Genomic DNA, 8,894 nt, shown 5'->3' with positions numbered 1-8,894 from the left:
CCCTTCTCGGAGGCCAGGCAAGGCCTTGCCAGCAGCAAGAGGCTGGGGAGCTCTAGCCAAGCGTCGTTCGGGTGGGAACAGAGCTGGCGGACAGGGGTGTCCTCAGGGGACATACCCAAGTGCCATGGAAGCGTAGAGGCCCCTCCCTGTGGGCCAGCAGAAGTTGCTCTGATTTGGCTTTGGTCAGGTCACCTTTGGGAAGCCTCCATGCAAGAAGGCTGCCAGGCAGAGAGAACGGGGTCTGGGGGGTTATATGGGGGGGCGGGGGGCGGTACAGGATTCCAGGTGGAGGGGCTGGGATGGAAACCAGAGGAGCAGCTGGGGATCAGAGAAGGAATCTAGGGGCTGGGGATGAGTCTGTGGGAGTTTATTGCATTGGTTTATTTGGGGGTTGCTCCCGATTCATCAGGTCCGGGGTGGAGCCTGGAGGTTTGCATTTCTAACAAGGTCTCGGCGATATTGCTGCGGCTGCTGGTCTGGGGACCACACTTGAAGAACCCCTGTAGGTAAACCAAGTCGTCACCCCCAACCTCACCCCCGGGCAGACTCCACCCTGGGGCTGGAAGTCCGGACTTCAGCCTGTGCTGCCCGCCTGCGCCCCGCCACAGAGCCCGTGAGCCGGGCACAGACAGCCCAGCCAAGGACTGCCCGGACCCATCTCCTGCCTTTGCCCCGGACTCTCCAAACCCTGAACTCTGGGGGCGCCCACACTCCCCGCCATCGTTTACTCGTTGATTCCTCCATCATACCTGCGGGAGGCGCCCTGCATCCCAGGCACTGACCCAGGCCTGGGGTTCCATAGCAAGCCTGGGACCCTGCCCCACTGCCGCCGGGCCTAGATTGGGTGCCCTGACACCCCCCTCACCGCTTTCACTCTGGTCCTCCTTCCCAGAAATGATTTTCGTCTTCGTCAGAGGGACGAACTTAGTCCCAGAGCTAAGAGGGGAGGGTGAGTCAGTGGGGACAGAGTTCCAGCCTCCCTGGCACCAAATCTGTGTCTCCTGCCCGGGGGCCCCGAGGTGAGGCCCGTGTGCCCAGCGGCCATTCCACACGCCCCCTCCGCCCCTGCCCCTCCTCTGGTCACCACGGCACAGAAAATGGCATAGCCACGCCCAGGCGCCAGACCAGAAGCCCGAGGGCCATCCCCCGCCCCCGCCCCACAGTCAGCGGAGCTCCGAGTTCTGCCCCGCTCCCTGCCTGGAGCCCCCCATCTGCCCTCTGCCGTCTCTGCTCAGCCATCCCGCTTTGCCGACTTCATTGCAGCCTCTCCGGGATCCCGCGACGCCTGAACCATCCTCCTAAAATGAGGACACGGCCCCTTCCCCAATTCCTCCAGCAGTGGCCTCAGGATGAAATGGAAACCCCGCCGTGGGCTCGCCTGCCCTTTGTGACCTCCTCTCAGCCTCCCCGCCTCCACACACCCTCAGCTCCGGACACGGGACTTCTCGAAGCTCCTGGAGCCACAGATGCTTCTCAGAAGGCCCTTCTCTCACCCCACCCGCCTCTAAGTATCAGTGGAGCATTGCCTCTTCCAGGAAGCCTGCCCTGACCACCCTGACTGGACTAGGAGCCCTCCTCCAGGCCCCGGTGCATCGCTCTTTCCCTGCACTTAACCCATTGACCTCATCTATTTAATCATCTGGAGAAACCTGAGTGTCAGCCCCACGTCATACTCCTGCTTGTATGCTCAGCGCCCGGCACAGTGCCTGACACAGAGTAGGTGCTTAATCAGTGCTCATGGAGTAAAGGAATGGACCGATGGAAACACGGAGAGGAGCCTTCTGACCAAAGACAGTGCAGGAAATCGCCTCTCAGGGCTCAGGAGGGATCCTGCTTTTTCCTGGGGTCCTGGAATATGGTCGGGGTGCCCATGGCCAGGGGCCCGGGGGAAGGGTCGGCTGGGAAGCTTCTCGTTCAAGCTCTTGGCACTTGGAGTGTCCAGGCCCCAGCTGCCCCCTCCCCCAGGGAGGGGCAGCCGCAAACTCTCGCTGACATTGACACAGGTGATGAACCGTTTTCCCCTCCAACAATGAGCTCAGACAGACATAGAGACAGCAGCTGGGCAGCTGGGCCTTTGTGGATATGAAACTGAGCCCTCAGAGGTCACCATGGGCTATGCCCATTCCCCTCCACCCCGCGTCAAGGCCGGGGCCAGGAGTGCCAGGGGGACACGGGTGCCAACACAGCAGAGGGCTCTGCACTCTCTCTGTCCGCCACTCTCACCCCAGGACGATTTTGCAGGCACCTTGGCGCGGAACTGGCTAGAGAGGGGCCTTCTCAAGATCAGAGGTTGTAAGGAAGTTCCCTCAAAACGCAGCCAGAGTGAGATGACCTCTCCAGAACCCCGCACCTCCTTCTGGGACCGGCTCCGGTGGGTCCCGCACTTTCCACGCTGGGGCAGAGGGGTGGGAGCGGCCTCGGGAAAGCGGAGGCCCCTTCTGTGTGTGTCTCTCCCCCCGCCAGTGCAGACACCCAGCCGAAGGTCCGCTCACGGCCTCCACCCACGTTTCCTCTCCTTGTCAGAGGGGTCGTCTGTAGGAGGGTCCACAGCCCAGAGTCCTGCCCTCGCCTTGCTCCTGGCCGGTCCAGCAGGGGACACGATGCCGCAGACAGGGAACTGCACCCCGATGGAGGCTGCAGGAAACCAGCGGGGCAGAGGTGAACCTGATGCTCCAGGCAGACCCATCTCTTCCCCATCGTGGACTTTTGAACAGGTGGAGCAAAAGCAGGCACAGGTAAAACTGCTGATGCCACAGCAGGAATCAAGGTCGCGGCAGCAGACTGTTTTCCCACGATGCGCTCACTGGGGAAAAGCCAGTTTTACGTGAGAGTGTCCTTGATGAGGTGGAAGAAAGTGCTAAAGGAACTCTGTTGAATACAGCTGGTACACAGGTCCTCTGTCTGCTTGTAGGTGTGAGGACGTGGAAACCGCCGCTTTCACGTGGCATTTTCGGTTGATTGAAAACTATAGTTAGTCGGACTTCAGTGTTGGTAGATTGTTTCTCAAAAATGAATACAGTGGCCTGTCACCTCGAGGGAAACAGCTGCCAATTAAAAACTTCAAGCTTTCAAGAGAAAATGCAAATCTGGGGAAATTTGTATCTGCCATTGTGAGCTCGACAGTTTCCCAAATATGTAGACTTCTCTGATAAGATTGGCAGTGATGTTAAAGAATGAAAATTTTACAAACTCCATGAATAATGTATGAACTGTGTTCGCATTGGGAAGATCTGCATGTTTTCCAAATGACCAATGAGTAGTGTTACAGAATCACCCCGGTAAGAGATCCATTCAAAGTGCAGGATAAATGTGGGTTTTAACGCAACTTCATTGAAGAATGAAGACTTCATTGATATGGTTTCGGATTCCACATTGGAACTAACCTTCAAGAAACTCCCGCCTGTTGAGTTTTGATACAGTAACCCAAGAAGAGTATTCACAATTCTCTGAAAAGATGATTAAAATATTCTACTTCTCTCTTTTCCAACTACATATCTGTGTAAGGCTGGATATTTTTTGTGAACTTCAAACAAAACATATTACAACAAATTGGCTGCAGAAGCAGATATGAGAACCTAGCTGTCGTCTATTGAGCCAGACATTAAAGGGATTTGTAAAAGTGTAAAACAGTGCCACTCTTCTGATTAGATATATTTTTTTAAAGATTTATTATTTATTTACTTATTTTATTTATTTTTGGCTGCGTAGGGTCTTAGTTGCGGCATTCGGAATCTTTCATTGCACCGTGCAGGCTTCTCTCTAGTTGTGGCATGCGGGCTCCAGAGCGTGTGGGCTCTGTAGTTTGCGGCACGCAGGCTCTAGTTGAGGCACGCAAGCTCAGTAGTTGCGGCGCGCGGGCTTAGATGCCCCGTGGCATGTGGGATCTTAGTTCCCTTGTCCCCTGCAGTCGTAAGGCGGATTGTTTACCACTGGACCACCAGGGAAGTCCCTTATTAGATATTCTTGCTTTGTAATTTTATTATTAAAACTATTATTTATAGTAACTAATGATAATGTATTTTATTTGTATTTATACATTTGTTATTTATAACATTATTAAAAATATTTTATTTATGTTATACAGGCTTATTATGTAAACCTATTTGGGCTTACATAATAAGATGTAAGATGGGCTTATTATTATAATTATTAAATAACTCAATCAATATTGAAATTTTTTTCCATTTCCATTTCTAATATGGTAAATATCTGTAATCATGACTGACAAACAAAAGATTTTTAGAGCCCTCAGTAAAGTAAAGGGGTCTTGAGCCCAAAAAGTGTAAGAACCACTGTTCTGTTTTTAGCAGATTATTATTGTTATTATCCTGATTAATTTATTTTATCTATCAAATAAAGCTTAAAAAAAGAAAAAGGATCAACAAAAAGTGAAGTATGATTTTTGCTACTTTCTAGTGGCAGCCAAAAACAGGAATAATTAAGAAATCCTTAACATCCAAGTTATTGTGTGTGGATTGGCCATGGCTAACCTGGGGATTTTGTGGCTTTATGGTTTCACAAAATGCGCCTTAAATGACAAGTTAGGGAGACTTTGATAAGGAACCGCATGAAACTGGGGTTTTCACTTCAGTCCTGGGCGAGAAAACTGCCTAAATTCTAGTTCTCATCATCGCCACCAGAGGGCGCACCGGGGCGCGTGAGTGTGTGTGTTTGTGTGTGACTTACTCGTGACCCAGAGACCACGTACACACGGTCGTTTGTGTTCCTTCTCTCCATTTCATCCCTCCCCACCCACCCACCCCGCTGATACACAGTCAGGCGTCCCCAGTCGGGTCCAAATCCATCACCCGCTCAGCCTTCCCTGCTGTCCACACGTGTCCACACAGGTGAGCTGGGCCGAGCCCAGCGCTAAACCCGGAGACCAACAAACACAGCTTATGGTAGACGCGTTTGCAGTGCAGTTACTGTGACCCCCATATAGCTGCTTTGACAGTGGTGTATCTTCCTTAAAGTGAGGGTACCTGCGTCTAAAAGTCCCCCTGAGGATCTAAGTGGTTAAGGGGTTCTTTATTTTGGGGGGGACTTAGAACTTCCTTTGGAAAGTTTTGAAATCTGTAACATTCACACATGTCATTTGGAAGTCATCCACTTTCACAGGCACACCAAGGCTGGGGGCTCCAAGACCCTCCGAAACCCACTCAAGGACACGCTGGGGGGGTCTGATCCAGTCGTGTGTTCACAGCTGTCCCCAAGGACTCACAGTCCTTCCAGAGAGGGGACCCCTGCGCCCGGCTCCTCTCTGGGGTGACCGGGTGATGCTGAGAAAGGGCTGCAGGGGAAGGGCCGGCACTAGAGGGCGGTGCTGAGCGGGGTCTGCAGGGAGTGGGCGTTTTCTGATGCCTAAGACGCAAAGGTATGAAGAAAATTCCTGCTGCTTTTACGCTAAGGTTATTAAGGTTCCAGAGCAGCATGGAGGCCAGGGAACCACGGTATTTCAGAGCCTGTGACAAAATGATATTCGTTCTCACCAACACCTTCCCCCATGGACGGTCACCTCACAATAATTCAGGGGGTCCCACCGGGGGTGAAGTGCACACTTGCTACACCTCACCTGTCATCCTCTCCCCAACCTCGATAAATGTGAATTCTTCATGATTCAGACTAAAATCTAGACAGATGGGAGCCTTCACCTCCTGCTTTGCTGTCCACATAAATATATAAAAAACTCCCCAAACAATTGTAATAACACCCAATACCATATGAGCTTTATTGTAGTACTGATGGGGTGTGATGAATTCTCTGAGAGGAGACCAGGTTTTTTAGGAAACATCGGAGTTCGTCAGACAACCAAGGAGAAAGGGCATTACAGACCCAGGGTGGTCTGAGCAGACACAGTGGCAGGAAAACGCATGGGGGTGGGGGGGGGACTATAGGCAGCTTGCTCTCGCTAGAGTGTGAAGGACTAAGCTGGGGGCAAGCAGGAGGCGAGTTGGGAGTGGCTATGGGGTGATGACAAGTCCCAAAACCTGGTCTGCACCCCAGGTGCCAAGGAGCCTGGACTCCGTGCATTTACTAGAGGTCTGTTAAAGGGCTGTAAACCAGGTGACACAGGAAGATGTGAATTTTAGAACGTTCATGCAGACTGCAGAATAAAAGCTGGATCCGAGGGTTGGAAGAACTGGAGACCAAGCGACCAGTTCAGAGGCAATTACAATAATAATGATAATAAACAAATAAAGAAGAATTTAAATATGTCATATAAAATACAACAGTACAATAATAATAATAATAAGGGTGGCTGCTGAGGATGACCTGAATTAAGGCAGCAGCAGTGCCATGAAACACACGAGACTTCGACTGAGGAAAACCACACGACCTAAAAGTTCTGAGTTACGTTATATTTGGGGACCTTACTGAGGACTACAGCCCGGGAGACAGCCACGGAAAGAGCTCTAAGGAGCTGCTCCGAAGACGTAGGGGAGGAGCCTGGATATATAGGAATTTCTGTTGGGAAAAAAACCAAAAAACAACTTGTAGTTGAACATCAAAAAGTTCCTGCTAATCACGAAAACCAGACATCGCAAGTTAATGATTTTAGTGCCTTTCTATGGATGGGAAGATGCAAGAGTCTGGGCTCACTGAAATCATTCCTGAGATATGCATCTCAGCTCTCTAGGGCCAGTATCCTGTTTTCCTCCATCCTGAGTCCCCTCAGGGCGCAGCATGGGGGCCGGCTGCAGCGGCTGCTGGCTTGAGATTCGCTGTTACCAGAATGGCAGACCACATTTTTTTATGAGCAGGACAGATCCAAGAGGCCATCAGGAGGATGATCTTCAGCTCTAGCTGTTGACCGGTGTGTGTTGGGAGGTGAGGGGCAGAGGCAGTGGGAGGTGAAGGGAAGAATCTAGACCAATCGGCTCAGTCGACAGGATGGGTGTGGTGCCTTAAACTGGAAGCAGAAGTACATCACAGAGGAAGAGCTGGTTTGGGAGGAAGCTGACGAGGTCCACACTGGACAGACGGCACCCAAGATGCTCAGGGGACGGACCAGCAGCCTGTCCGGTATTTGGTGGTGGTGGGGGGGTGGATATCCCAATGCAGAGCTCCAGGGGGACATGGTGCCTGGACAGGCAGACTGGGAATCACCAGTGCATCCAGCGAAGGCCTGGAGAATACGGGCCGGGTGTGGGGATAGGAGAAGAGGGGGAGGGGGGAGAGAGGGGGAGGAGGACACCCTGAGGGGTGGTACGTGCAAAGGCAGGCAGGGGAAGGAATTCAGAGGAGGAGATAAAGAGATGTGGGTAGAACGAGACCAGCAGGATACCCTAGAAGGCAGGGAAGACAGTGGGTGTCGGCTCAGTCAATGACACAGGCGCAGGCAGAGCTTGGGATACGGGCATCACACTGAAAACAAGAGGACGGAGCAAAGTTCACACACGGAGGGGTAATAGCCACCCCTCCCACTTCTGCTCCGGAAACGCTGGCAGCCAGCCTCAGACGCCCTGGCAAGAGGGTGGAGATTCTGATCCAGGAAAAGCAACCATCCCAAGGAAAGCACTGACGTCTGGCAGGCCTGCAGTGAGGCTGCGGGTCCCCTGGAGTTAGACCGCAGGACCCCAGCCGCACCCACACACAGAGCTTCCAATGGCCTTTGAGTGCTTCCGATTCCTTTGTACACACGAACATTGAGGGACCGCCAGATATTTGAGGAAAACGTCTTAACTTGAAGGGAACTAAAACAGTCAAAAGTAATCTGGGGAAAGCACAAAATGCAAGGAACGGAACAAAACTTCAAAAACAGATTGAGAGAGAGGAGATACCGTGTCCATGAAATGGGAGAGAATGCTGTAGAAAAAAGGAAAGGAACATTCGGAAAATAAAAAGAACTCTCGGAAATTAGCAATACGATAGCAACAATAAAGCATTCAGTAGACGGGCTGGATGGGAAAGTGGAAGAAATCTTCCGGAAAGTACAAAAGGAAATTGATCAGGAAGGATAAGAAAATTAAAGGCCCATCCAGGGAGCCCAGTATTTTACTACTTGGAGCTATGGAGGGTCAGAGAGCCTAGGAGACAGTCACCAGAGACGCTGAGCCCACACCTCTCAGAACTGAAGCGATGAGCCCAGCTCCGTGAGGACCAAAAACCCAAGGACCAGGAGACCAGCTTCCGGAGAGAAAAGTGGTCACACACCAAAGCCTGAAAACTTGGACAGCTACAGGCCTCTCAGTAGCAATACCAGAAACCAGAATACAGTAGAAAATGCCTCCAAAATCCTACGGGACAATGATTTCCAACTAGAATGCCTCAGATGCCCAGCCAAACCATCAACTGACCGGGAGGGTGGAGGAAAGGTGTTTTTAAATATGTGAAGCTTCAGAGTTCTTGTGTCTCTTTTCTCAAGAAGCTGCTGGAGGCTGGGTTTCACCAAAATGAAGGAACAACCCACAGAAGGGGAGGGCTTGGTGCCGGGAACAGGGATTCACTAGGGCAGAGGCAAAGGGAAGTCCCCGGTCGGTGGGGAGGAAGTACCCAGTGACCAGCAGCTGTGGCCGAGGCCCAGCATGACCAGCACAGGTTAGAGCAGGGGCGGGGCGGGGGAGTCATGGAAGAAAAGAAAAGAGGGGGAGGGGAGGAGGAAACTGTCCCAGATCCCCTGTGGGTTCCGATGAACTGAGTTCTCTCTGCCACCAGAAAAACGGAGGCTTGTTGAGTCGTGAACACACAGACAACCAAGCAAATGCAAACAAGGCAAAACTGAGCTTCAGAGAAAATCATAGTGCTGGAAAAAGGGAATATTAATCATAATATACTATGCCGGCTCTGTTGTGAAAAGTATTTACCTAGTCAAATTATGTAAAGACTTTTAATTTAACCAGATAAAAACTAAACTCACTGAGAAGGCGTGGGAGGGATGGATGGGTGGGAGGGGG

Source organism: Balaenoptera physalus (assembly GCF_965194825.1).
Source record: "Balaenoptera physalus genome assembly, chromosome: 1".
Lineage (NCBI taxonomy): Eukaryota > Metazoa > Chordata > Mammalia > Artiodactyla > Balaenopteridae > Balaenoptera > Balaenoptera physalus.
This window is presented reverse-complemented; position numbering follows the sequence as displayed.